This window comes from Manis pentadactyla, chromosome 16 (assembly GCF_030020395.1).
Source record: "Manis pentadactyla isolate mManPen7 chromosome 16, mManPen7.hap1, whole genome shotgun sequence".
In the NCBI taxonomy this organism is placed as follows: Eukaryota; Metazoa; Chordata; class Mammalia; order Pholidota; family Manidae; genus Manis; species Manis pentadactyla.
The window spans coordinates 38,450,849-38,478,637 of NC_080034.1; the positions used below are offsets into that span (position 1 = coordinate 38,450,849).

Sequence of the window (27,789 nt, forward strand, 5' to 3'; positions counted from 1 at the left end):
CTTCACAGTTGATGGGAATGTAAATTGGTACAACCACTGTGGAAAGCAGTATGGAGGTTCCTCAAAAAACTAAAAATAGAAATGCCATTTGACCCAATAATTCCACTCCTGGGAATTTACTCAAAGAAAACAAAACCCCTGATTCAAAAAGATATATGCACCCCTATGTTTATTACTGCACTGTTTGCAATAGCCAAGATAAGGAAGCAACCTAAGTGTCCATCAATAGATGAACAAAGAACATGGGTTACATATATACAATGGAATATTATTCAGCCATTAAAAGAAAAGAGATCTTGCCATTTGCAACAACATGGATGAGTCTAGAGGGTATTATGTTCAATGAAATAAGCCAGGCAGAGAAAGCCAAATACCAAATGATTTCACTTATTTGTGGAATATAAAAACAAAGCAAAACATAAGGAATAAAACAGCAGTAGATTCAGACACTGAGAAATGACCAGTAGTTACCAAGGGGTAGGGGTTGGGGCAGGTGCAGGGGGAAAAGGGCATAATAATTCTCAATGACAATATAAGTTGATCACAGGGACCGCTGAACCACAGTGATGTACATCTGAAACCAACATAAGATTGTATATTAACGATACTTTAATGCCAGGCCTCTGAGGAGCTGTGTGCCCTGGGCCACCTTATGCACCCCTAACACTCCTAAGCTGAGAGAAGGTTAGTTTACCATGACCAGAGGAACTGTTTTCAGTTTCTGGGGGAACAAGCAGTCACCTCTTGAAAACAGATGCGGTTCTAGGCTCTGGCTAGAGTCTTGGATTTGACACTGGGGTTCTTGGCTTCCGAGCGGGCGTTCCTCCCAGCCTGGAGCTGTGTCTTCTGACTGTGACCTCTTAAGGACCCGCTAAAGGGAGTGGGGACTGCAGTTTGGTTGCTCTCAAACCCACACACATCCCTTGAGCTGTTTCATATTTAGATGTCACCACTGTGCTGTGGCCCATCCCTTCATTTTTCCAGAAGCCAGACATTTTCACACAACTCTGACTGTTCCATGTACAGCTGAGCTCTGTCCATTTACCCAGCAGCCAAGGCTGCCCCCACCCCGCCACTGTTCCCAGTTTACCTAGCCAGAAGCTGCTTTGATCCCCTGGGCCCTCCTCCCATCCCCCTGGGCCCAGGCCCACAGGCTGGATTTTCACAGGTAGCTGCCACCCCACCTACCACTGTCCCTACCACAGACCTCCTTCTCCTCTTCCTTTCTTCAGCCCTGATACTAGAAAAGCACACCCTGGCACTAGGTTTAACTTTCATGTGGCTGAGAACCTTGGGTTTGCCACCCACCAGCCTTGTGTCAAAGCCAGAAACCCTCTGGCTGTATCATAGCTTCAACCCACTTAAGAGTCTGGTGCTGTCCTCACATGGGACAAGGGTCCGGCAGCCAGAATGAGGGGGTACTACTCTGCTGCCCTTGGACAAAAAATGGAGTCTCTAGCAAAAAGAATTTCAACAAAATAAATGCCTGGACTGCTCTGAGTCTGGTGTGCACATGTGATGTTGTGTGTATACCCCCCCCCACATGCCTGCCGTGCAAGCAGCCCCACTGCTCCCACTCTAGTACCCACTCTCTTCGCTCCAAGAAGAAACTAAGGCCTTTTGGGAGCTGGGGGCGGGTATGACTCCATCCATTTCCACTGGGCAGATGAATTTCATGGGCAGAGGTAGTCAGGAGCTTAACCCAAATGACCCTGAGCTTTAGAGAGGCCTGCTCTGGGCCCAGCACCAAGCCACCTGTGCCCTAATCCCTCCCACCAAGTCCGTTCATCTCAGGGAACGGAGCTCCCTGAAGCCCATCCGCAGGCTGCATGCTCTGGGCAGGGCCAGCCAGTGGGCTTGGTCCCCACCCACCCATGTGCAGTCTGAGAAGACTCTCCCTGCCCCAGGCCTCCAGCTCAGCACCTCCATCACAAGGTGCCAGCCTCCATTCTACGACACACCAGGCTCTGCTTGCACAATGTATCTAATCCTCACAACAACCCTGAGCGTCAAGCACTATTATTATTCCCACTAACTGATGAAGAAACTGCAGCACAGAGAGGGAAAGTAACTGGCTCAAAGGCCACGCAGTAACTGGAGCGGCAGGATTTGAGTCTAGGCAGAATAGCTCAAGCCTGAAGCACTTTGCTGCATGTCTAGCATGTGGTACTGGGTAAGAGTGGACCAGATGATATGTCCCTGCCCTGTTGGATCTGGCAGGTGCTCACAGTTTCAGCCTGGGACCATTACCCCTGAATCCTTTGTCTAGCTGCCAGTCCCCAGCTGTTTTTCTATCGAGAATATCCTGATCAGAGCTTTCTGGATATTCTCTACCAGAAATGACTGCTTTCTGCTAAAGACAGTCATAGGCTCTGCTCTGGCCCCAAGCTCCTTCTGTGGCTCCATCCCACTGACCCCATGTTCCAGCATCACTCCCTGAACAGGGAACTCACACTGGCCTCAGCCTGGAGTGCTGCCTTTTCCACTAGCTAAGGCCTACTCTTCCTAAGACCCAAATGCACATCCTTCAAGAAGCTCTCCTTGACTATCTCCATTCTGTTCCTTTCCACTGCAACCCTGACCCAGATCTGCGATGACTACACCAAACTGCAAAGCCCATTAACTGGTCTGGCCTCACTACAGTTGTCAGTTTCCCAGCCAATGCCCTCTATCTTGCTGGGGTAGGTCTTGCTGGCGTTTAGTGAGTGCTCAATATATACTTGTTCAATGAATAAACAGACTAAAACATTAACCTCAGGCACACTGTTTTCAGTTACAGCATTTGCCACTCTTACCAGTTTTCATGTATTACTGTTCTTAATATGTTCCACTCCATAGATGCTAATTCCACAGGCTTCTGAGTTCAAATCCTGGCTCTGTTCCTCCTTCTCTGTGACCTGGGAAAGACACCAACCCCTCAGAGTTTCTCAACCCTAAAATGGGACTACTACCACCTAACCTGAACAGCCACCATTAGGATTAAATACCCACAAAGCAAACGCTTAGTCATGCTGGGCACAGAGTAAATGTCCCACAAACAGGGATGTGGCTGCTGCTATGGTCATCACTTTTGGCTCATCACTTTTGGGGATTATATGGAGCAAGTGATAAACCAGGTCTAGAAACGTGCTAGCCTACTGGAATACCAGGGACCTGAACAAACAGAATTTCCCAATCGCCTGCCTTACAATAAACTGTGAGAAGAGACAACTGACAGGGAGCCCATCCTCTGGGCAGGTTCTTCCCTTTCAAGGAGATGGGCCCAAATTCTCCTCCACTCCCTGCCCCACCCCTCACCATGGATGACCCAGCTGCTGCCATTTCCTCCTTCCCCTCATTGCAGGGGGATGGGGGTCAGTGGCTTCCAGAGAAAGGGCAGAGGTTGCCCCATCTCCCTGGCAAGTGCTTTCAGGATCAGCAGTGAGAGAAGCCATGGGAAAATGGGTCTGGGTGATTCTCTCAGGTGATTAACGATTAATGAATCATTAATCTAGGTAGTGTCTCAGTGCCCTGGTTTTCCAGACTAGTAACTCCACAGTGCTCTGTGCTCCCCATTCGCTAATCTAAGTCACCCCACTCCCTTCAGGGCACACGAGAGGATGGTGTGGCCTTCTTGCTGGGTGAACTCACCCCAGCAGGTCTTCTGAAGCCAACCCCCAGGAGTGGCCTGGGGCTGGTTTTGTTCAGAGAGTGCTGGAGCCAGAGAAAAGACAGCCAGGAGGACACCCTGCCCTTCACATTCTGTAATTCTTCCAGTTCCACGAGTCAGCCCCTAATGGAGCTAAACTAAAATAAAAGGAAAAGGTAGAGAGCTACTGAGAATGTGCCTGGAGAACAGATCTAGTGGGAGAGCGGGCTGTGCACCCGGGATCAGCGAGGGGCCTGAACGTGCTCCCAGCCACCCACCCAACGCTGTGAGGAGGGTGCATGCGCTGAGCGCCAGCTGCCTCTGACTGTAACCACTGACGTTTGAAGGGATAGTAAAAATCTCTAGTTTTTACAGGCCACAGAATGTCAACGATGTCAAAACATGTACACAATGCAGAGAAACAAACCTGGAAAGACTGGCCCAAATTGCTAACAGTACTTTTCTCTGAGGAATGGAGTTACAGGTGATTCTTATTTTCTTAATTGTATTTTTCTGCATTCTCCAAATTCTTTGCAGTGAGCATGGGATACTTTTATGATGGGGGTTGAGGGAGAGATATTTTAAAAACTGTTTTGAACAAAGAAAACTGACTGATATTCTAAGAGAGAGTGATGAGGTGAAAGAAAGGCCTGCCAAAAGAGACTCAGGTTTCCGCTACTGGGAGCCGAAGACAGCGGAGGGCCCCTCACTGCTCAGAGGCTTCTGATGGGCGGCTGTGCCACAGAGCACAGGGCGGCACCAGGGCACCTTTCTAGGACCCTTCCCACCTGTAGACTTCAAGTGCTATGGCTCCTGAAGCTGTCAATGTCCCTCCACTCTTCTTCTGGTCCCTGCCAGCTGCTGCCAGCTTTCATTCACTCGTTAAATAAATATTTGCTAAGCACCTAACAAATCACCATGTGCTAGGCCACATTAGTTAAGTAACCAAAATAAATATGTAACTGTGAATGATGCCCAGAGCTCTGAAGGCCAAATGCCAAGTGCAGTGGGGGCACACGCAGAGTACGCAAACCCAGTGTCTGTGGTCAGGGAAGGTATTCCTGAGGACATGGCCTCCGACTGGGAGGCAGGCCAGTAGACTTACAGGGCAGTGGGGGAACAGAGAGGGGAAAGGGCCCCATGAAGGGAGGACAACAGACCTCCTGAGAGCGGTGAGAAGGGCCACGTGGCTGGCATGCATAGGGTGAGGGAAGGCTGGTCCAGCTGAGGCTGGGCATCACTTGGGACCTCAAAGGACAAGTTAAGGGTGTGGGTCTTTAGCCAAAGAGCAGCAGAGAGACTAGGGTTATGAAGAGGATGGGCAGGATGAAAGCTAAAATAAATTTTTCTGTTGCTGTGGAGGATGGACTGGAGATTATTTCAGCCAGGCTGTGAGGTTACAGCAAACCCCAATGGGGCGTTGGCAGAAGGGAGGTCACCTCCCAGAGCCTTGGAAGGCTGGGTATGGGAAGCAGCTGCCTGCTCCGTTCCTGGGAAGATGCAGGCTGTCGAGGAATGAGGTCCTTACAAAGAATTGAGGGCTTCTTCTGCTGCCCCACCTGTGCTCTCACTAAACAAAATGTCAGAACAGGGTTAGATGATCTCAGGGCCCCTTCCCACTCTGACCTCCCTTGACTCCAGCCTTTCATGCTGTTCTGGTCTTAGCAATTCCTGGCTATGATATACACACATATCTGGGGAGCAGACATGACACTTGGCACTGCTTGGAAGGAGGCCAGCGGACACCAACAGCCATATTCCTGGCCTGACTACTTCATCCAAGCCCCGCAAACTCTGACATACAGCTCTTGGGACCAGCACACCAAACTGTGGATCAGTGGCCCTGATCAGGGGCGATGTGGTCACTGCGCATGGACTACACACCACTATTCACACCGTTTTCTTTTTAAACAATTCAGATAGGACATTGGCCAGCCGTTTGAATTTTGTAAAGTGCCTCCATGTACACAATCCTATCTAATCAACCCAGTGAGAAGAGCGCAGACAGGACTAACATGTGTGTTGGGTACCTAGAATGCATTCTTTCATTTTAACGCTACAAAGGCCTCTGAGGGAGGCTCTCAACTGCCGCTGGCCACATGAACAAACTGGGTGAGGGACAAAGGACAGTGGCAAGGAAAGGAGCAGTGTCCTGTGGGGGTGGCCAGGCCTAGTGAAAGGGAACAAAACTGGCCGGCCCGGGAGAAATGGGGCTCAGCTGGAGGAAGAGGAAGCAGACATGGGGGCCAACAGGACTGAGCGCTTTCTGAACCTCCTCAAGGGGACAGGAGACATACAATAACCCTACAGCTAAGCCAGGATCAGTCAGTTTTATCTAGGAGAAACTGTGGCTCCCAAATTCAAGCTTCACCTAAAAATGTTCAGGTCCTTTGACCTTTTAAGTGCCCTCATAGGAAAATGTACCAGGCTGTTCAATACACTGTTATACAGGAATGGTTAAATAAATCAGGGCACCCTGAGAAAAAGGGAGTATTATCCAGCCATTAAACTCATGTATCTAATAACTTGTTAAATGAAAAGTAGCAGAATACAAAACTACTTAGCATGATTCTCATAAAAATGACTCAACAAAAAGAATGGAAGAAGTTTCCTTGTATGAACAGGGTGGTGATTTGTTTTTGTTTTTTATTCAAGTGTTACTAACATACAATCTTATGTTGGTTTCAAATGTACATCACAGTGGTTCAACAATCCTGGTAATCAACTTACACTGTGACTGAGAATTATTGTGCCCCTTTATCCACCCCCTGCTCCCATCCCAACCCCTCCTCCTTGGTAACCACTAGTCACTTCTCAGTGTCTGAGCCTGTTACTGTTTTTTTCCTTCTATTTTGCTTTGTTTTTATATTTCACAAATAAGTGAAATCATATGGTATTTGTCTTTCTCTGCCTGGCTTATTTCATTGAGTATAATACCCTCTAGATTCATCCATATTATTGAAAATGGCAGGATTTATTTTCTTTTAATGGCTGAATAATATTTCATTGAGTATACGTACATGTTCTTTATCTGTTCATCTATTAATGGACACTTTGGTTGCTTCCATATCTTGGCTATTGCAAATAGTGTGGTGATAAACACTGGGATGCATTTATCTTTTCCAATCAGGGATTTTGTTTTCTTCAGGTAAATTCCCAGGAGTGGACTTATTGGGTCAAATGGCATTTCTATTTTTAGTTTTTTGAGGAACCTCCATACTGCTTTCAACAGTGGTTGCACCAATTTACATTCCCATCAACTATGTAGGATGGTTCCTATTTCTCTGCACCCTTGCCAGCATTTGTTATTTCTTGTCTCTTGGATAGTGGCCATTCTAACTGGTGTGAGGTGATATCTCATTGTGGTTTTAATTTGCATTTCCCTGATGATTAGTGATGTGGAGCATCTTTTCATGTGCCTGTTGGCCACTTGTATTTCTTCTTTGGAGAAGTGTCTGTTCAGGTCCTCTGCCCATTTTTTAATCAGGTTATCTGTTTTTTGGGTGTTGAGGCATGTGAGTTCTTTATATATTTTGGATGTTAACCCCTTATCAGATGAGTCATTTCTGGGACAGTGATTTGTTTTTATGTCACTGCACTTTTTAAACTTTCTATACCAAATGTGTACTATCTCCATCTTACCCCCCACATCAGAGCACTGTATTTATTGCTGGATCCTTCCTCCTTTATACCTTTTCCTCACTTGGCTCCCGGTTTTCCTCCAACCTCACTGGCTGCTGATCCCAGTCAGCAATTTTCTTCCTTATCTCTAAAATTCTCTTTCGTTCTTCATCTGTGCTCCCTCCCTGCCTAATCTTATGCTGGCTCATAGCTTTCGATACTTTCACTATGCTGATGACTCCCATATTTACTTCTCCAGTCCCACCTTTTCTGATGTCTCTACATGGATGCCCAGTGGGATCACAAGCCTAACACACATCCCAAACCAAGTTCTTGATTTTCTCTTTGATTTACTGAGAAGTCCCAACTCAGTAAGTGGCAACTTCAAGCTTCTAATTGGTCAGACCAAAATGCTTGAGTCAGCAAATCCTGTCGGCTCTGCCTTTAATAAATACCCAGAATTTAATCACTCCCCACCATCTCTACTGCTGTGACTCAGGTCCAAGCCAACATCACCTCTTGCCTGGATTACTCCAATAGTCTTCTAACTGGCTTCTCTGCTTCTCACTTCACCCCACTACTCTGCACACAGCACAGTAATTCTTTTAAGTCAGATTCTGTCCCTCCTGTGATCAAATCCCTCTAGGAGCTTCCTGCCCATCTTCACACTGACCTGTGGGGCCTTCAGGAACTGGTACCTCCATCTACTGCTCAACCCTGGCATGCTGTGCACCAGGCAAATGGCAGGCTTGCTGGTATTGAACACAGCATGCATATCTTGCCTCAGGGCCTTTGCAATTGTTCCCTCAGGCTGAAAATGTTCTTTCCCCAGGTATCTATACACATGACTTGCTGCCTCACCTCCTCAAGGCTTGGTGAAAATGTGACCACTCAATTTAAAATCATCCCAGCCCACCCTCAGGTACTTCCTGCTTCGATTTTCTCCATAGCTTTTATCAACATCTAGAATAGTGTGTGTGTGTGCATCTGCATATATATATATATCACATATAAGTATATATGCATAAAAATATACATACACATACATACATATGTGTATATTTTTTGTTCACTGCTTATCTGTTTACATTTGTTTACTTCTTCTTATCTCTCCCCAAATGAATATAAACCCAAAGAGGAAGAGATTTTAATGTTAGATTCAGGCTGATCCTCAAATCTTATGACTGATTATTACTCCATATATATTTGCTGAATAAATGAGTAACTTTTTAAAATATATGTATTTTTTATTAAGATATGATTGATATACACTCTTATGAAGGTTTCACATGAAAAAACAATGTTGTTACTACATTTATCCATATCATCAAGTCCCCCACCCATACCCCAGTGCAGTCACTGTTCATCAGTGCAGAAAGATGCCACAGATCCACTATGTGCCTTCTCTGTACTACACTGTTCTCCCCGTGATTCCCCACACCATGTGTACTAAACATAATACCTCTCAATCCCCTTCTCCCTCCCTCCCCACCCGCCCTCCTAATCTTTGGTAACCACTCGTTCCTTCTTGGAGTCAAATGAGTAACTTTTTATAACAGGAAAAGATTTCTGTTCATAGACCAGCCTGAAACAGCCCTGTAGAGATAATTTGTTCTTGGGCTTCAGTTTTCCAGGTACACCTGGGCCTGCTTTCCAGACTATTCTAGTCAAAAGAGGAGCTCATCAGGATTACACTAAACTGGCAGAGATGCAGTGGAGGGGAAGACAAACAGCTGGCTGTGGGGGCTTTGTTGTGGTCTAGCCACTTCTGTTGCTAATCTGTCAGGTGACCTTGGGGAAAGTAGTTCATTTTCCCCTTGGAGAGGGAATATTGGGCACTTCAATCCCTCTCCTTCTAACTCTAAAATCCTCTCACTGAGCAGACCTCAAAAGTAGTACTCAGTGGGCTCAGTAGTACTGAGTCTCAGTCACTCATAGGCCTCCCCATCAACTACCCTGAGAGTGTAGGGGGTGGGGAGTGGTGACAAATACTCAGGTGCCTTTAAAGTGCTTACATTCCAGTCAAGGAGGAAGATGCGGCCAATACCTGCAACCACACAGGGAAGGCCATGCAAATGGGGAAAGGCGACAAGGGTGGCTGAGTCCTGGAGAAGAAATGGTTTCTCTAGAGGCCTCAAGGAAGGTCAAGGTCAAGGAAAGCTGGGTCATCCAGAAATAATCTTAACAGTAAAATATGCTCATTAGAGAAGACACTTGAGAGTTCAGAGAAGGAAATACAATCGAGGAGTGCGCAGGTTAGTGTTTTGAATAGACAGAGGGGTAGGGTGTTCTAGGCAGGGGAAATGCATGATCCCAGGCCGAGGAGAGGTTGGTTGAGAGAAACACAAGAAGACTAGGGTGGCAGGGATCAGAAAAGGCTGGGAAAGCAGGTCACAGCCAAATGTGTGTGAGAACCTCCTACAACTCCTCCTGAACAGAGCCCACCCAACTTCTGCTTGAATCAAACGTACACAGCATTTCTATGTGCTAGGCATTATTGTAAATTCCTTACCTACAGTGACTCACTTAGGCTTCACAGGTGAGAACTATCAAGCAGGTACTATTATCATCCCCATTTCCAGATAAGAAAACAGGAGAAAGGAAGAATTAAGTAATTTCCACAGCCCCTGAGCCAGGATGTAGAGCCAGGAGCCTGTCTGCCTGCACGGTGGGAGCTCTCAACCACTTCACTGTACAACTTCTTGCTTCCACTCCAGAACCCCTCCAATGCTAAAGCCTCCTATACCATTGGAAGTGGGCACTTCCTCCAACTAACTTCCACTCCTGGTCCTGTCCTGTCTGATCTCTGGCTAGCAGGTCTTGGCCTGCACCTTCTTCCTTACCCAAGCCATCTTTTCCAGGTGAAACCTCTCAGTTAACACAGAAACCTTTCATTTGACAGATCTGGACCCCTCCTCTTCCTTAGTTTATCATGCCTGCTGCAGTGTAGTTCCCAAAACCCCCCAATAATCACGACGAAGCTAAAGTGTTGGAATAGCAATACTTTAAATCTGAGGAGCACATCTTCTATTTTTCTCCTAAGTCAACTGGGTGGTGGGGCAATGTGTCATGAGATGCCTTCCTCTAGACACCATCTGTTTATTAGACTTTGGATAAGGCAATTCAACAAAGTATAACAAATGCCCAGGTCCTACTGAAATCCTTATATGCAGCAGTACTCCTCTTCTTGGCAGGTGTGGAGATAGTGGGACACAGTGGAGAGAGCATTAATGCTGGATGATACAATGAGAATACTCCCAGCTCCATCTTTACTATGCTGTGCATCTCCAGGCAACATTTTGACCTCTCAGGCTCAGTTTTCCCAGCTGTAGTATGGGACTAATATCCACATGCCTTCCCTAATGGAGGCAGCAAGGCTAGTATGAGATATTAAATGTGAAAAACATTTGCATCATACAATTTACATGCCATAATGTTAATGATGGTTATCTCTTCTGGGTAATTTTTACTTCTTCTATCATTGCTTATCCGATTTTTCTAAATTTTCTATAATGAACATGTGCTATGTTTACTAAGCAAAAATAGACGAGACAAGGTTTTATAAGAGCATGAGACATCATTATTTTATAGAGTAGCAAGAAGCAGCAGAAAAAGCTGAAGAGGTCTATGGCAAGATGCAGCATTCCGGCACCTCCCTGTCATGGAACACGCTGCCAACCCTCAAAGCAGCAGGTGGCACAGGTGTGATACCAGGGCCGGGACACAGGGCTGGGAGGCACCAGCGAGTGGTCAAACTGCACCGCTGCCTGCTGCCATTTTGTTAACACAGCAAGAGTGAACGCACACTTGCCCAACAACGTAAACAGCTGTGTCGGGAAGACGGTCTGCGATGGATGGGAGGGAAGGAGAAGTGTGATGGGGGCAGATGAAGGGTTTTTACAGTTTTAGTTGTACTTGTTTTTAGAACAATCACCAGTGTCTTTTGTGGTGCAGCTAAGTAGAGGAGCCAAGAGTCTCCTTCAAAAGCTCCTTGCTTTCTCTCTCTGATGAAAGCTGTGGCTCTCACTTGGGGGAAACTGGCTCAGGAGCTAAGGGCGATACTGACACCAGAGGAATGCAAAGCTTGATGGTGTTGGATCTCAAAGATATTTTCAGTACCTGCTTTCTGTTCTCCTTTTCCTTTGCAAGGACACACCTATCTGGCTGCTTTCTAAGGTCCCAGATAAGGGCCTAGCTAACAAATATTTGAAAAGCATGAAGTTCCCCCAAGAGGAAAAGGAGAATCAGAGGTAAGGGAGTGAAAGGACATGTAAAACAACAGTATTCAAATCTCAGGGAGCCCAAAACAGACTTTTTACACATCAAAGCACTTTGCAAGAATCAGAAAATTGGCCCATGCCCTCACCTTCCAATTCTCACAAAGCAGCTTCTGGAATTTACTCCTGCATGACTGACAGCCTGCAAGTACTCTCAGTGAGATCTTGCAATAAAAAAAACTGCAATTTCACTCTTCAGAACTGAGAGCCAGGAGAGGTGTGTGGGGGGTGAGATGGGGAAATGCCAGGACTGGAGTGACTTAGTGATGATACTGGGGAATTCATTCATAAAGTGGAGGGCTCCCAGCATGGACTTCAGCCCCAGCTGGCAGGATGGAGGAGGGGCTCCTGGAAAGAATCCTGCAAAGCACCACACTCCTCCAAGTGTCACGACCAGTGCCATTTTCCCTCTGGGTTCCCTCCCTCCGCCCCTGCGGACCTGGTTACCGGGAGCCCTTGGGGCTCTCCAAGATGCAGTGCTCGAGGAGGCTACGAACTAAGGGTAGAAGAACCCTCCTCAGCTCTCCTCGGGGCCCACACACCACGGCCTGTTCCTCATCAGGCCACTTTAGCCCTGGTCCTGAATTCAGCCCTTTCCCAACAGGCCTGTGAGGATGAACAATGCAGGGAACAGAAGCTAGAACTTGGGAAGGCCAACTCTACTGGACTCACAGCTCTACAGCAACAGGATGACAACACGGCCCTGACAAACCGCGGCCTGACTAGGCCGAAGCCGTGGTTTTCCTTAAAACAACTGCTCCTGGAAGGACACTACAGCAGCATAAGAAGAGACACTACCACCAAGTGCTCAGGGGCTACTTGCCTTGAGGAGAGCTGCTGGCTGGGAAGATGACAGGTTGGTGGGCTGGTGGGCTGCCAGTGCAGATGGTCAGCAGGAATAGCCGTGGAAAAGTCCAGTTACCGCCACGGCCCTCCTTTCTGGCTGCCTCCTTGAGAGCCTCCACCCAAATCCCTGGTGTCCAGAGCACGCAGGCTGTGCCTCTCCACCTACAGAGACCTGCTTGGCAAGGTTCTGCACACCTTTCCCCCATCAATACTTCCTGTTTCCCTCCCTCCCCTGAGGAACCCAAGCAGGCGGAGGCGTTACCTTACTTCATCCATCTAGGCTGCCCTTGGGATTCATGGGCCAATTTGGGGTTCCTGGGCACCAATCCTAACATGAGCCAACGCCAGGTATGTGTAAAGCCTGCACTTCCCCATGTGAGCAGACAGGGGATGGATTGGCATCAGCAGTTCACCTCTATGACACCCGCACAAAAGCATGTATTTCAGAGGTGACTGGGGAGTGTCCAGCAGTCTGCCTATCAGCTTTTGCCTGAGGTGGGACCGCCTATGGGACAGCCTATTGTGTGCAGGAGAGGAACCTGGGCGAGAGGCACCTCTCTTCCTCTCGACTCAGATCTTGCAAGGGCTGATGTTCTGCTTGGTTCTGAGCACCAGTGCCTAGGGCCTGATGCCCCCACAACAGTGACAGGCCACCTCAGGTGGACTAGCATAAGAGCGACGGCAGGACTGCAGCACAAACAGAACTGTGTTTGAATCCTAGCTCTGCCATTTACTAGCTGGGTAGCCTTGGGCAAACTACTTCACCTCGCTGAGCATCTATTTCCTTATATGTACAATTGCTGAGCCAAGAGAGATGACATCACTCATCTACAGTCATAGGGAGAGATGGCTGTAGAGCTTGATCCCAAATCCCAGTTTCCTGGTTCCCAGGGCTTTTCTGACTACACCAACATATTTCTCAAAAGCAGGCACAACTGACAAAGAAAGGCTCTTCCAAAATGGCCATCAGCAACTCCCAAAAGTCAGTGAAAACTTCCTCCAAAGTTTCTCTGCCTTAACAACATAAAAGTAGCCTTCACAGACACCAACTTAACCAGCTGATTAAAGTTAGCATCACCTTTATTAGGGCCAACTGGACCCATCATGCCTCCTAAGGTGAGGCAACAGGAAGCCCTCATCACCTATGTGGGTTCCCCAAAAAATGTTAACCTGAATCTAATCACAAGGAAACAATCAAACAAATATGGAATGTGGACAGTAAGTGACACCAAGTCAAGCAAATCTAACAAATTGTTAGCAACTGGAAACAGGACAGCTACATGTAAGAGAGTGAAACTGGATTACTGTCTTAACTCCATATACAAAAGTAAACTTGAAATGGATCAAACACCTGAATGTAAGTCATGAAACCATAAAACTCTTGGAAGAAAACATAGGCAAAATTCTCTTGAATATAAACATGAGCAACTTTTTCCTGAACATATCTCCCCGGGCAAGGGAAACAAAAGCAAAAATGAACAAGTGGGACTAAATAAAACTAAAAAGCTTCTGTACAGCAAAGGACACCATCAGTAGAACAAAAAGGCATCCTACAGTATGGGAGAATATATTCATAAATGACATATCCGATAAGGGGTTGATATCCAAAATATATAAAGAGCTCACGTGCCTCAATAACCAAAAAGCAAATAACCTGATCAAAAAATGGGCAGAGTGACAGTGGGGCGGAAGATGGCGGCGTGAGTAGAGCAGCGGAAATCTCCTCCCAAAACAACATATATCTATGAAAATATAACAAAGACAACCCTTCCTAGAATAAAGACCAGAGGACACAGGACAATATCCAGACCACATCCGCACCTGAGAGAACCCAGTGCCTCGCGAAGGGGGTAAGATACAAGCCCCGGCCCCGCGGGAGCCGAGCGCCCCTCCCCCCAGCTCCCGGCGGGAGAAGAGCAGGCAGAGCGGGAGGGAGACGGAGCCCAGGGCTGCCGAACACCCAGCCCCCGCCATCCGGGCCAGAGTGCAGGGCCCTCGATACTGGGAAAACAGGGCAACAAGAACAGTGAGCAGGCACTGGAGGCTGGGCGACAGAGGACATAAGAAAAGCGCGCAACCATTTTTTTTTTTTTTTTTTGCTTTTTTGCTGCTTTGGTTTGGCGAGCGCTTTTTGGAAGTCTTAAAGGGACAGGGACCCCAATATTAGGGAAACAGGGCAGAAAGACCGGTGAGCAGAGGCCTGAGGCTGGCACCGGAGAATAAAGAAAAACGAACGACCACCTTTTTTTTTTTTTAATTAAAAAAATTTTTTTTTTTTTTTTTAATTAAAAAATTTTTTTTTTCTTGTTTTTTTTTGTGGTCGTTGTTTTGTTTTGGCGGGTGCTTTTTGGAAGTCTTAAAGGGGCAGGGCGGGCCACTTAATCCAGAGGTAGGGAATCCGGGATCTCTGGGCACCCTAACTCCTGGGCTGCAGGGAGCAGGGAGGCCCCTTACGGAGATAAATAGCCTCCCAGCAGCTCCTGCTCCAACGCGACTCCACCATTTTGGAGTAGCTGCCCGAGCCAGGCCACGCCCACGGCAACAGCGGAGATTAACTCCATAGCAGCCGGGCAGGAAGCAGAAACCCTGTCTGCGCGCAGCTGCGCAGCACAAGCCACTAGAGGCCGCTGTTCTCCCAGGAGAGGAGGGCCACAAACCAACAAGAAAGGAAGTCCTTCCAGCCGTCACTCGTCTCAGTTCTGCAGACTATTCCTATCACCATAAAAAGGCAAAGCTACAGGCAGACAAAGATCACAGAGACAACACCAGAGAAGGAGACAGACCTAACCAGTCTTCCTGACAAAGAAATCAAAATAAGAATCATAAACATGCTGACAGAGATGCAGAGAAATACGCAAGAAAAATGGGATGAAGTCCGGAAAGAGATCACAGATGCCAGAAAGGAGATCGCAGAAATGAAACAAACTCTGGAAGGGTTTATAAGCAGAATGGATAGAATGCAAGAGGCCATTGATGGAATTGAAATCAGAGAACAGGAACGCATAGAAGCTGACATAGAGAGAGACAAAAGGATCTCCAGGAATGAAACAATATTAAGAGAACTGTGTGACCAATCTAAAAGGAGCAATATCCGTATTATAGGGGTCCCAGAAGAAGAAGAGAGAGGAAAAGAGATGGAAAGTATCTTAGAAGAAATAATTGCTGAAAACTTCCCCACACTGGGGGAGGAAGTAATCAAACAGACCACGGAAATACACAGAACCCCCAACAGAAAGGATCCAAGAAGGGCAACACCAAGACACATAATAATTAAAATGGCAAAGATCAAGGACAAGGAAAGAGTGTTAAAGGCAGCTAGAGAGAAAAAGGTCACCTATAAAGGGAAACCCATCAGGCTAACGTCAGATTTCTCAACAGAAACCCTACAGGCCAGAAGAGAATGGCATGATATATTTAATACAATGAAACAGAAGGGCCTTGAACCAAGGATACTGTATCCAGCACGACTATCATTCAAATATGACGGTGGGATTAAACAATTCCCAGACAAACAAAAGCTGAGGGAATTTGCTTTCCACAAACCACCTCTACAGAACATCTTACAGGGACTGCTCTAGATGGGAGCACTCCTAGAAAGAGCACAGCACAAAACACCCAACATATGAAGAATCGAGGAGGAGGAACAAGAAGGGAGAGAAGAAAAGAATCTCCAGACAGTGTATATAACAGCTCAATAAGTGAGCTAAGTTAGGCACTAAGATACTAAAGAGGCTAACCTTGAACCTTTGGTAACCACAAATTTAAAGCCTGCAATGGCAATAAGTACATATCTTTCAATAGTCACCCTAAATGTTAATGGGTTGAATGCACCAATCAAAAGACACAGAGTAACAGAATGGATAAAAAAGCAAGACCCATCTATATGCTGCTTACAAGAAACTCACCTCAAACCCAAAGACATGTACAGACTAAAAGTCAAGGGATGGAAAAACATATTTCAAGCAAACAACAGTGAGAAGAAAGCAGGGGTTGCAGTACTAATATCAGACAAAATAGACTTCAAAACAAAGAAAGTAACAAGAGATAAAGAAGGACACTACATAATGATAAAGGGCTCAGTCAAACAAGAGGATATAACCATTCTAAATATATATGCACCCAACACAGGAGCACCAGCATATGTGAAACAAATACTAACAGAACTAAAGGGGGATATAGACTGCAATGCATTCATTCTAGGAGACTTCAACACACCACTCACCCCAAGGGATAGATCCACTGGGCAGAAAATAAGTAAGGACACGGAAGCACTGAACAACACAGTAGAGCAGATGGACCTAATAGACATCTATAGAACTCTACATCCAAAAGCAGTGGGATATACATTCTTCTCAAGTGCACATGGAACATTCTCCAGAATAGACCACATACTAGGCCACAAAAAGAGCCTCAGAAAATTCCAAAAGATTGAAATCCTACCAACCAACTTTTCAGACCACAAAGGCATAAAACTAGAAATAAACTGTACAAAGAAAGCAAAGAGGCTCACGAACACATGGAGGCTTAACAACACGCTCCTAAATAATCAATGGATCAATGACCAAATCAAAATGGAGATCCAGCAATATATGGAAACAAATGACAACAACAACACTAAGCCCCAACTTCTGTGGGACACAGCAAAAGCAGTCTTAAGAGGAAAGTATATAGCAATCCAAGCATATTTAAGAAAGGAAGAGCAATCCCAAATGAATGGTCTAATGTCACAATTATCGAAATTGGAAAAAGAAGAACAGATGAGGCCTAAGGTCAGCAGAAGGAGGGACATAATAAAGATCAGAGAAGAAATAAATAAAATTGAGAAGAATAAAACAATAGCAAAAATCAATGAAACCAAGAGCTGGTTCTTCGAGAAAATAAACAAAATAGATAAGCCTCTAGCCAGACTTATTAAGAAGAAAAGAGAGTCAACACAAATCAACAGTATCAGAAACGAGAAAGGAAAAATCACGACGGACCCCACGGAAATGCAAAGAATTATTGGAGAATACTATGAAAACCTATATGCTAACAAGCTGGGAAACCTAGGAGAAATGGACAACTTCCTAGAAAAATATAACCTTCCAAGATTGACCCAGGAAGAAACAGAAAATCTAAACAGACCAATTACCAGCAACGAAATTGAAGAGGTAATCAAAAAACTACCAAAGAACAAAACCCCCGGGTCAGATGGATTTACCTCGGAATTTTATCAGACATACAGGGAAGACATAATACCCATTCTCCTTAAAGTTTTCCAAAAAATAGAGGAGGAGGGGATACTCCCAAACTCATTCTATGAAGCTAACATCACCCTAATACCAAAACCAGGCAAAGACCCCACCAAAAAAGAAAACTACAGACCAATATCCCTGATGAACGTAGATGCAAAAATACTCAACAAAATATTAGCAAACCGAATTCAAAAATACATCAAAAGGATCATACACCATGACCAAGTGGGATTCATTCCAGGGATGCAAGGATGGTACAACATTCGAAAGTCCATCAACATCATCCACCACATCAACAAAAAGAAAGACAAAAACCACATGATCATCTCCATAGATGCTGAAAAAGCATTTGACAAAGTTCAACATCCATTCATGTTAAAAACTCTCAGCAAAATGGGAATAGAGGGCAAGTACCTCAACATAATAAAGGCCATCTATGATAAACCCACAGCCAACATTATATTGAACAGCGAGAAGCTGAAAGCATTTCCCCTGAGATCGGGAACTAGACAGGGATGCCCACTCTCTCCACTGTTATTTAACATAGTACTGGAGGTCCTAGCCACGGCAATCAGACAAAATAAAGAAATACAAGGAATCCAGATTGGTAAAGAAGAAGTTAAACTGTCACTATTTGCAGATGACATGATACTGTACATAAAAAACCCTAAAGACTCCACCCCAAAACTACTAGAACTGATATCGGAATACAGCAAAGTTGCAGGATACAAAATCAACACACAGAAATCTGTGGCTTTCCTATATACTAACAATGAACCAACAGAGAGAGAAATCAGGAAAACAACTCCATTCATAATTGCATCAAAAAAAATAAAATACCTAGGAATAAACCTAACCAAAGAAGTGAAAGACTTATACTCTGAAAACTACAAGTCACTCTTAAGAGAAATTAAAGGGGACACTAACAGATGGAAACTCATCCCATGCTCGTGGCTAGGAAGAATTAATATCGTTAAAATGGCCATCCTGCCCAAAGCAATATACAGATTTGATGCAATCCCTATGAAACTACCAGCAACATTCTTCAATGAACTGGAACAAATAATTCAAAAATTCATATGGAAACACCAAAGACCCCGAATAGCCAAAGCAATCCTGAGAAAGAAGAATAAAGTAGGGGGGATCTCACTCCCCAACTTCAAGCTCTACTATAAAGCCATAGTAATCAAGACAATTTGGTACTGGCACAAGAGCAGAGCCACAGACCAATGGAACAGACTAGAGAATCCAGACATTAACCCAGACATATATGGTCAATTAATATTTGATAAAGGAGCCATGGACATACAATGGCGAAATGACAGTCTCTTCAACAGGTGGTGCTGGCAAAACTGGACAGCTACATGTAGGAGAATGAAACTGGACCATTGTCTAACCCCATATACAAAAGTAAACTCAAAATGGATCAAAGACCTGAATGTAAGCCATGAAACCATTAAACTCTTGGAAGAAAACATAGGCGAAAACCTCTTAGACATAAACATGAGTGACCTCTGCTTGAACATATCTCCCCGGGCAAGGAAAACAACAGCAAAAATGAGTAAGTGGGACTATATTAAGCTGAAAAGCTTCTGTACAGCAAAAGACACCATCAATAGAACAAGAAGGATCCCTACAGTATGGGAGAATATATTTGAAAATGACACATCCGATAAAGGCTTGACGTCCAGAATATATAAGGAGCTCTCACGCCTCAACAAACAAAAAACAAATAACCCAATTAAAAAATGGGCAGAGGAACTGAACAGACAGTTCTCCAAAAAAGAAATACAGATGGCCAACAGACACATGAAAAGATGCTCCACATCGCTAATTATCAGAGAAATGCAAATTAAAACTACAATGAGGTATCACCTCACACCAGTAAGGATGGCTGCCATCCAAAAGACAAATAACAACAAATGTTGGCGAGGCTGTGGAGAAAGGGGAACCCTCCTACACTGCTGGTGGGAATGTAAGTTAGTTCAACCATTGTGGAAAGCAGTATGGAGGTACATCAAAATGCTCAAAACAGACTTACCATTTGACCCAGGAATTCCACTCCTAGGAATTTACCCTAAGAATGCAGCAATCAAGTTTGAGAAAGACAGATGCACCCCTATGATTATTGCAGCACTATTTACAATAGCCAAGAATTGGAAGCAACCTAAATGTCCATCAATAGATGAATGGATAAAGAAGATGTGGTACATATACACAATGGAATACTACTCAGCTATAAGAAAAGGGCAAATCCAATCATTTGCAGCAACATGGATGGAGCTGGAGGGTATTATGCTCAGTGAAACAAGCCAAGCGGAGAAAGAGAAATACCAAATGATTTCACTTATCTGTGGAATATAAGAACAAAGGAAAAACTGAAGGAACAAAACAGCAGCAGAATCACAGAACTCAAGAATGGACTAACAGGTACCAAAGGGAAAGGGACTGGGGAGGATGGGTGGGTAGGGAGGGATAAGGGGGGGAGAAGTAGGGGGGTATTAAGATTAACATGCATGGGGGGGTAGGAGAAAAGGGAGGGCTGTACAACACAGAGAAGGCAAGTAGTGATTCTACAACATTTTGCTATGCTGATGGACAGTGACTGTAAAGGGGTTTATAGGGGAGACCTGGTATAGGGGAGAGCCTAGTAAACATAATATTCGTCATGTAAGTGTAGATTAGTGATAGCAAAAAAAAAAAAAAAAAAAAAGGGCAGTTCCTGTGTGGTAACCTCCAACGAGTTCTACACAAGGGTATAAAGGGCATATAAAAGTGTAGGCAAAGGGTCTGTTTGTGTTTATACAGAGGATCAAAGCCTAATTGGGCTACCCCGAAAATGAACTAAGATACGATATGAAAAAGAACTTCCAACATCTGCACCCTCTGGAAGACTCATGCCAGAAGATGATCATCAAAAAACCCCAACAAAGATCCACGCACTGCTACAGCTGTAGATGCACTCATCCCACCAGTTCCTGGACCTGCCATGGGAATGAGGAAGGAGATATCTAAGCTGGCCTGTGCATACAGTAAAACAACAAAATTGGACTGGATCTATACTGTTGGAACTCAACCAAGAATTTGGAGAAGTGCAAATTGTAGCGCTCCAAAGTCTTACAACTACAAACTATTTATTGTTAAAAGAACATATGGCATGTGAACAGTCCCCAGGAATGGGTTGTTTTAATTTGTCTGATTTCTCTCAGACTGTTCAAGTTCATTTGGACAATATCCACCATATCATAGATAAGTTTTCACAAATGCCTAAGGTGCCTAACTGGTTTTCTTGGTTTCACTGCAGATGGCTGGTAATTACAGATATGCTTTGGTTATGTAACTATACTCCTATTATGTTAATGTGTGTGTGCAATTTAAGTAGTAGCTTAAAACCTATACATGCTGAAGTTACTCTACAAGAAGATATATCAAAGAAATAATCAATCTTCCCATGTTTTCTTCCGCCTGCTACTTCTATAGCTTTTCTTCTTCCTTCCTAATTACAACCCTTAAATAGAATTCGTGCCTCATATCAAATTTACCGAGTATCATAATTCTTCCAAGTGGTAAAGATACCTCAAGACAAATGCTGGGCATAGAAGCCACAGGGCATAAATATGCAAAGAAGTAAAAAGCTAACTTTTTCAAACAATAAGGCTTCTCTCTCACTTACCAACTTCACATTTCCCTGTATGGCCCCGGAAGATGACTGGTTAGCCAGAGACGGGTAAGATTCCTCAAGGGAGGAACAACCTAAGACAGGCACAGTCGCAGGGGGGCCATCAGGTGAGAAATTGGGGATCAACAGAGGTGAGGCTTAGAACCTCACCCCCCCGTTCTGAGAGAAATCTTCTGCATACGTGGATGTTTTATTGCCCTGGTCTAGCTTGGATTAACACATAGTCTACAGGCACACACCTGATCATCTACATGTGCTCTCTTACAACACTAAACTATGTTTTCTACCTTTATCTTGTATCTACCTACCACTTCAGCATTTTATTAAAAATAATAATAATAAAGAGAGAAATGTGGTATCCACATATAAATCAAGTATAAAAACCAAATGAGTATTCATATTTGAACTGACTGTTTATAGTTCATAATGCATGAGCAAAACCGAAAGTTTCTGTGATGACTGCCCTTGTACTGTTCACTATGTAACTTATTCATTATGTAAGAATTTGTTCTACATGTAAAAACTTGTTTGTTATGCCTCAGAAGATTGGAGACTGACAAAAATTAGGCTTGGGGTGGAATAATGATTGTGCATTGAGCATTGACTCCCCTATACAGAATTTTATTGTTGTTAACAACCATTTGATCAATAAATATGAGAGATGCCCTCACAAAAAAAAAAAAAAAAAAAAAAAAAAAAAAGGACAGACTTCCAATGGTAAAATAAATTAGTAACCGGGATGTAATGTATAGCATAAGGAATATAGTCAAGATATTGTAACAGCCTGGTAGGGTGATAGCTGGAACCTAGAATTATGTATATAAATGTTCTACCACTGTGTTGTACACTTGAAACTCATGTAATGTAATACTGTGTGTCAACTACCCTTCAATAAAAAATATTAAAAAAAAAAAAAAAATGGGCAGAGTATCTGAACAGGCACTTCTCCAAAGAAGAAATTCAGATGGTCAACAGACACATGAAAAGATGCTGCACATTGCCAATCATCAGAGAAATGCAAATTAAAACCACAATGAGATATCACCTCACACCAGTAAGGATCACCACCATCCAAAAGACAAGCAACAACAAATGCTGGCAAAGATGTGGAGAAAGGGGAACCCTCCTACACTGCTGGTGGGAATGTAAATTAGTTCAACCACTGTGGAAAGCAGTATGGAGGTTCCTCAAAAAACTCAAAACAGAAATATCATTTGACCCAGAAATTCCACTCCTAGGAATTTACCCTAAGAATGCAGCAGCCCAGTTTCAAAAAGACATATGCACCCCTATGTTTATCACAGCACTATTTACAATAGCCAAGAAATGGAAGCAACCTAAGTGTCCATCTGTAGATGAATGGATAAAGAAGATGTGATACATATACACAATGGAATATTCTTCAGCCATAAGAAGAAAACAAATCTTACCATTTGCAACAACATGGATGGAGCTAGAGGGTATTATGCTCAGTGAAATAAGCCAGGTGGAGAAAGACAAGTATCAGATGATTTCACTCATATGTGGAGTATAAGAACAAAGACAAAAACTGAAGGAACAAAACAGCAGCAGACTCACAGAACCCAAGAATGGACTAACAGTTACCAAAGGGAAAGGGACTGGGGAGGATGGGTGGGAAGGGAGGGACAAGGGGGAAAGGGGGTATTACAATTAGCACACATAATGTAGCGGGGGGGCACGGGGAGGGCTGTGCAGCACAGAGAAGACAAGCAGTGATTCTATAGCATCTTACTATGCTGATGGACAGTGACTGTAATGGGGTATGTGGTGGGGACTTGATGATGGGGGGAGTCTAGTAACCATAATGTTCCTCATGTAATTGTAGATTAATGATAACAAAATAAAAAATTTTTAAAAATTAAGGGCTTTTGCTCTTCAAGAAAGCATAAGGAGAATGAAAAGTTGAGACAAAATATTTGCAAATCACATACCTGACAAAGGATTTATATTCCAAATATAAAGAAGTCCTCAAACTTAGCAATAAGAAAACAAGCATCCCAATTAAAAAATGGGCAGAAGCTTGAATGGATACTTCACCAAAGAAGATATACAGATGACAAATATTCACATGAAAAAGATTTTCAATATCCTTAGTCATTAGGGAAAAGCAAATTAAAACTGCAATGAGATAGAACTACATATCTATTAGAATGGCCAGAAAAAAACAAAACCTGACTGTATCAAGTGCTAACAGGGTTATGGAGAAACCAGAACTCTCATAGATTGCTGGTCGGGATGCAAAATGGCACAGCCACCTTTGGTAAAGGTTTGGCAGTTAATCTGGATGTACAACATGGATGGATGTAAAGCGTATTATGCTCAGTGAAATAAGCCAGGTGGAGAAAGACAAATACCGTATGATTTCACTTATTTGTGGAATATAAAAACAAAGCAAAACAGCATTAGACTCATAGACACTAAGAAGTGACTAGAGGTTACCAAGGGGGAGGGGTTGGAACAGGTAGGGGGAAGGGGATAAAAGGGCACAATAATTTGCAATCACAGTATAAGTTTATCCCGGGGACTGCTGAACGATTGTAATGTACATTTGACAGCAACGTAAGATTGTATATTAATGGTACTTTAATTTTTAAAAAAAGGTTGGCAGTTAAACATATTCTTACTGTAGATCCAACAATCCTACTCCTAGGTATCTACCTAAGTGAAATGAAATCCAGCATACGAAACGTTTATTCAAAATTGCCCAAAACTGGAATAACCTAAAGATCCCTCAATTGAAGAATGGGTAAATAGGTTGTGGTACATCCTTACAAATGGAATATTATTCAACAAAAATGAACAGACTACTAATAAATGCAATAATGATGGATACATTTCAATACATTATGCTAAGTGAAAGTCTCAAAAGGCTACAAACTTCATAATTCCATTTACATGACATTTTGGAAAAGGCAAAACTAGAGGAATAGACAATAGATCAGGGGTTAATGATATGAGGAGGTTTGACTACAAAGGAGTAAGTAGCACAAAGGGATGTTTTTATTTTTAGGGGGTGATGGTACAGTTGTTTACCTGGATTATGGCAGTGGGTAATATGAATTTGCCAAATCTCAAAGAACTGTACACCAAAAAGGGTGAATTTCAGTGTTTGGAAATTTAAAAATAAAAATTGAAATTTTGCTTTAACTTTCAAGTGTTAAATATTTATGACATTACTCTTATATGATTTTTATTTGGCATTCATTTTGTGTTAGTGTTCTCTTCCTTTAACATTTTCTAGGATCAAATATTTATATCAGAGATCATTTTATTTATTTATTTTTAAGGTGATATCTGCCAGATTGTCTTATTGTAAAGTCCTCTTTGTAATTAATAGAATCTGTGGGGAGATACTTGAGATTATGTTGAATATCCTCCCTCCCTCTCCCTCCCTCCCTCCCTCCCTCCCTCTTTCTATTAAGGTATTTGATATACACTCTTATGAAGGTTTCACATGGGAAACAATGTGGTTACCACATTCACCCATACTATCAAGTACCCCCTATACCCTATTGCAATCACTGTCCATCAGTGTAGTAAGATGCCACAGAGTCACTACTTGCCTTCTCTGTGCTACACTGTCTTCCCCATGATCCCCCCCATACCATGTGCACTTATCATGATACCCCACAATCCCCTTCTCCCTCCCTCCCCACCCATCCTTCCCCACCCCTCCCCTTTGGTAACCGCCAGTCCCTTCTTGGAGTCTGTGAGTCTGTTGCTGTTTTGTTCCTTCATTGGTTTGTTGTTATACTCCACAAATTAGGGAAATCATTTGGTATTCATCTTTCTCAGAGGTAATTTTAATGCTAATAAAATATATAATCTTGTCACAATATATTGTTCCTAATGATAATAAACCATGCATTTACTATTATTTTTTTATTTTTCTTTTATAGAAAAACCTCTGAAACTTATCATAGAAAAATAATTCACAGTTTATTATGGTGTCTCATTCTTATTCAAAAACTCATAAATAAAGTGTTATGAAAGATACAGAATAATTCAGTGATTTTGGGGAATTCCTGGGAAATTCTGTTCCTTGTTCCCAAATCCTGAAAGTTAATAACTGTTGGGAATTTGGAAGCCCAAGAGTCTTGACACTTTCCCAGGCAGGCTTTGCTAAGACCTCCATGGCAATCTTCCACCCACTTCCAGCCAGAACCCCATTCAGTTAAAAAAAATCATTTATGGATTGATTGGGGAACTGAGCACAAACAACAGCACTGACCTAAAGTCCTCAAGGGGGAGGTGCCAAAAGGAAAGGCAGAGACGCCCTCGAGGAGGCGCGCGTGCTCACAGCTTCATGATGGAGCCGCGCAAGAGGTGAGCCTTCAGAGGAAGAAGTATTTCCAATTCGGGAGAAGCGGGGTGACTTTAGAGTAGGTGTAAGGCCCTTCTTTCAGCTGGGCCAGAAGGCTGGGAAAGGTACTCCAGGGAAGGCCAGGGTGAGTCAGGCAAGGCAGCCAAAAATGCATGTCTGGGAATGGTGAGCTGTCCCTTTGGCTGGGGTTCCAGTTCTCTTTCCCAAGGACAGATAAGGGGCCTGGATGTGGCTGGCCTTGACTTCCAAGTTACTAAGGATGGGCTTAATTCTGAGGCAAGGGGGAGAGTCAAATCAGAGAGGTGCTTCAGTTCCAATGCCTGTAAGAGCAAAGCGAGTCAGACCCAGTAGGGGGCTTCTGAAACCACCCAGTGAGAGAAGGTGAAGGTCTAAATTCTCATCTCTCATGCCTTCCAAACTTATACTCAGTTCACTTGGAACTTTCCAGCACACCATGCTCTCCCTGGGCCTGGCGTAGGATGTTCCTTCCACCGGGAGCACCTCATTCCCCTCTTTAAAAACCTAAGCTCTCCTCATCCTCCAGATCTCAGCTTATATATCACTTCCTCAGATAAGCCTCCTGTAATGTACTCCTCAAGTGCCTCTATTTCCCCAAAAGTCCTTTCCCATTTTCTTGGTATTGCATTTGGTTTACTATTTATTTGCTTGCTTCCTTGCTTTATAATAGGGCTGTAACATACCCAGAGTCTATATTCTGCATTAATCTTAAGTATACACAGCTCCATGAAGTTTCACTTACATACCACCACAAAATCATCACCCAGCTCATGGCACCAAACACTTTCAGCACCCAAGATGGTTCTTCACACCCCCTCCCAGTCAATGCCCCCAGTAAAAGGCAACCATTACTCTGGCCTCCATCACCACGACAGCCAGCATCTATCTCCTGGCGAGAGCATGAGAGCCCACGGACAGCAGGCACCGAGTTGTTCCTGCTGCTCTCTGGGCTCCAAGAGCACCGGGCGCAGGGCAGGCATTTAAACATCTGCTGACTGAATATCAGACCCAGCAGGGGTGGAAGCCAGAGGGCCTGGGGTTCCTGCCCTCCTGCCACATTGGTGTCCCTACGCTGCCGGTGCTACTGTCCTCTTCTATAAAGATCTGGTTCAGGTTCCACCTGTCTCAGGAAGCTCTCCCTGTGGCACGTGTCACTGCTGCATTCACTCCACACATGCGGCTTTGTGGGCTCCGGCAGACGTGAAGGCACCTCTACATCCCACTCCCCAGCAATCTCACTCTCTCAAAGGAGAGACCCCCCCTAACCTCTCTCACCTACTCCCTGTTCACAGAGTATTCTGAGCTGCAAAATCTCCCCTGGTCCATCTTACCCCTGGCTGTGAGGTCACAGAAAACAGCTGGGGAGGTGTTTTTTAAGCTGCAGTGCACTTGACAAATCTAAGATATTTTCATGTCTTGTTATATGAATGTTCGCTGGAAAGTTATTGGTTAAAACTATCCATACATCTTATGTACAACAAAAAAGGTTTAACAAAAAAAGGCAGTGGATCTGTACATGCAGATGTGGAAAGATTTCTGAGATACACTTAAGTGAAAGGAGCTAGCTGTCAAACAATTTAGGGTGTTCCCCACTGCCACAGCGGGTAGGAGTAGTAAGAGGAAAAATTCATATGTACTGAGTTGTGTGCATGGAAAGATTTTGAAAGTATACACAGCAAACTGATCACCCTCACCTTCTTGCCTAGGAAGTGGGGCTGGAGGTCCTACGTCCTGTCTTTTTTTGTCATTGTCATATAACTATCCGTTTGTGTGTTATTTTTATATTAATAAACATTTTGACATAAAAATAACTAAAAATGACTAAAGTTCATCCTAAGGATAAACTGAAGGCAGCCTGTCAGAACCTGGGCTCAGGCTCCAGAAGCCAGGTAGACACTGCAACAGGCCTGGAGGCAGAGTTTCAGCACAAGTCCAAGCAGGAGAGATGAAAACAGCCTGTGAGTTCACCTAGAGCAACCCCTGGGGCTTTGAAGGGAGCAACAACTGATGCAACTCCACCTCCTGTTTGGCGGCCAAAAGCTGGAGCTGGAGAGCCCAAAGTCAAAGGGGGAGCAGCTGCCCACCCTGCTGTGTTGCTCAAATGGATGTGGGCCTCAGGGAGGCCTGGCTTCCCCACTTCC

At 44.2% G+C, this 27,789-nt stretch overlaps 1 protein-coding gene across 11 annotated transcripts in view; it reads right to left on the reverse strand.

The window, feature by feature from the left end:
- Window positions 1-27,789, reverse strand: part of PPARD (peroxisome proliferator activated receptor delta) — a 117,210-nt gene that overhangs the window by 38,973 nt on the left and 50,448 nt on the right. Inside the window, exons 1-2 of one of the 11 annotated variants that reach the window (XR_008994419.1) lie at window positions 3,631-3,774; window positions 2,796-2,897 (exon numbers count right to left, since the gene is read on the reverse strand). The exons of 6 other annotated variants lie outside the window; for them this stretch is intronic. The gene's annotated coding sequence lies outside the window, so the exon portion shown is untranslated. Of the gene's footprint in view, window positions 1-2,795; window positions 2,898-3,630; window positions 3,775-12,349; window positions 12,568-27,789 lie in introns of those variants that run through there. 4 more of the 11 variants (XM_057494134.1, XM_036920080.2, XR_008994423.1 and 1 more) reach the window with 4 other exon arrangements.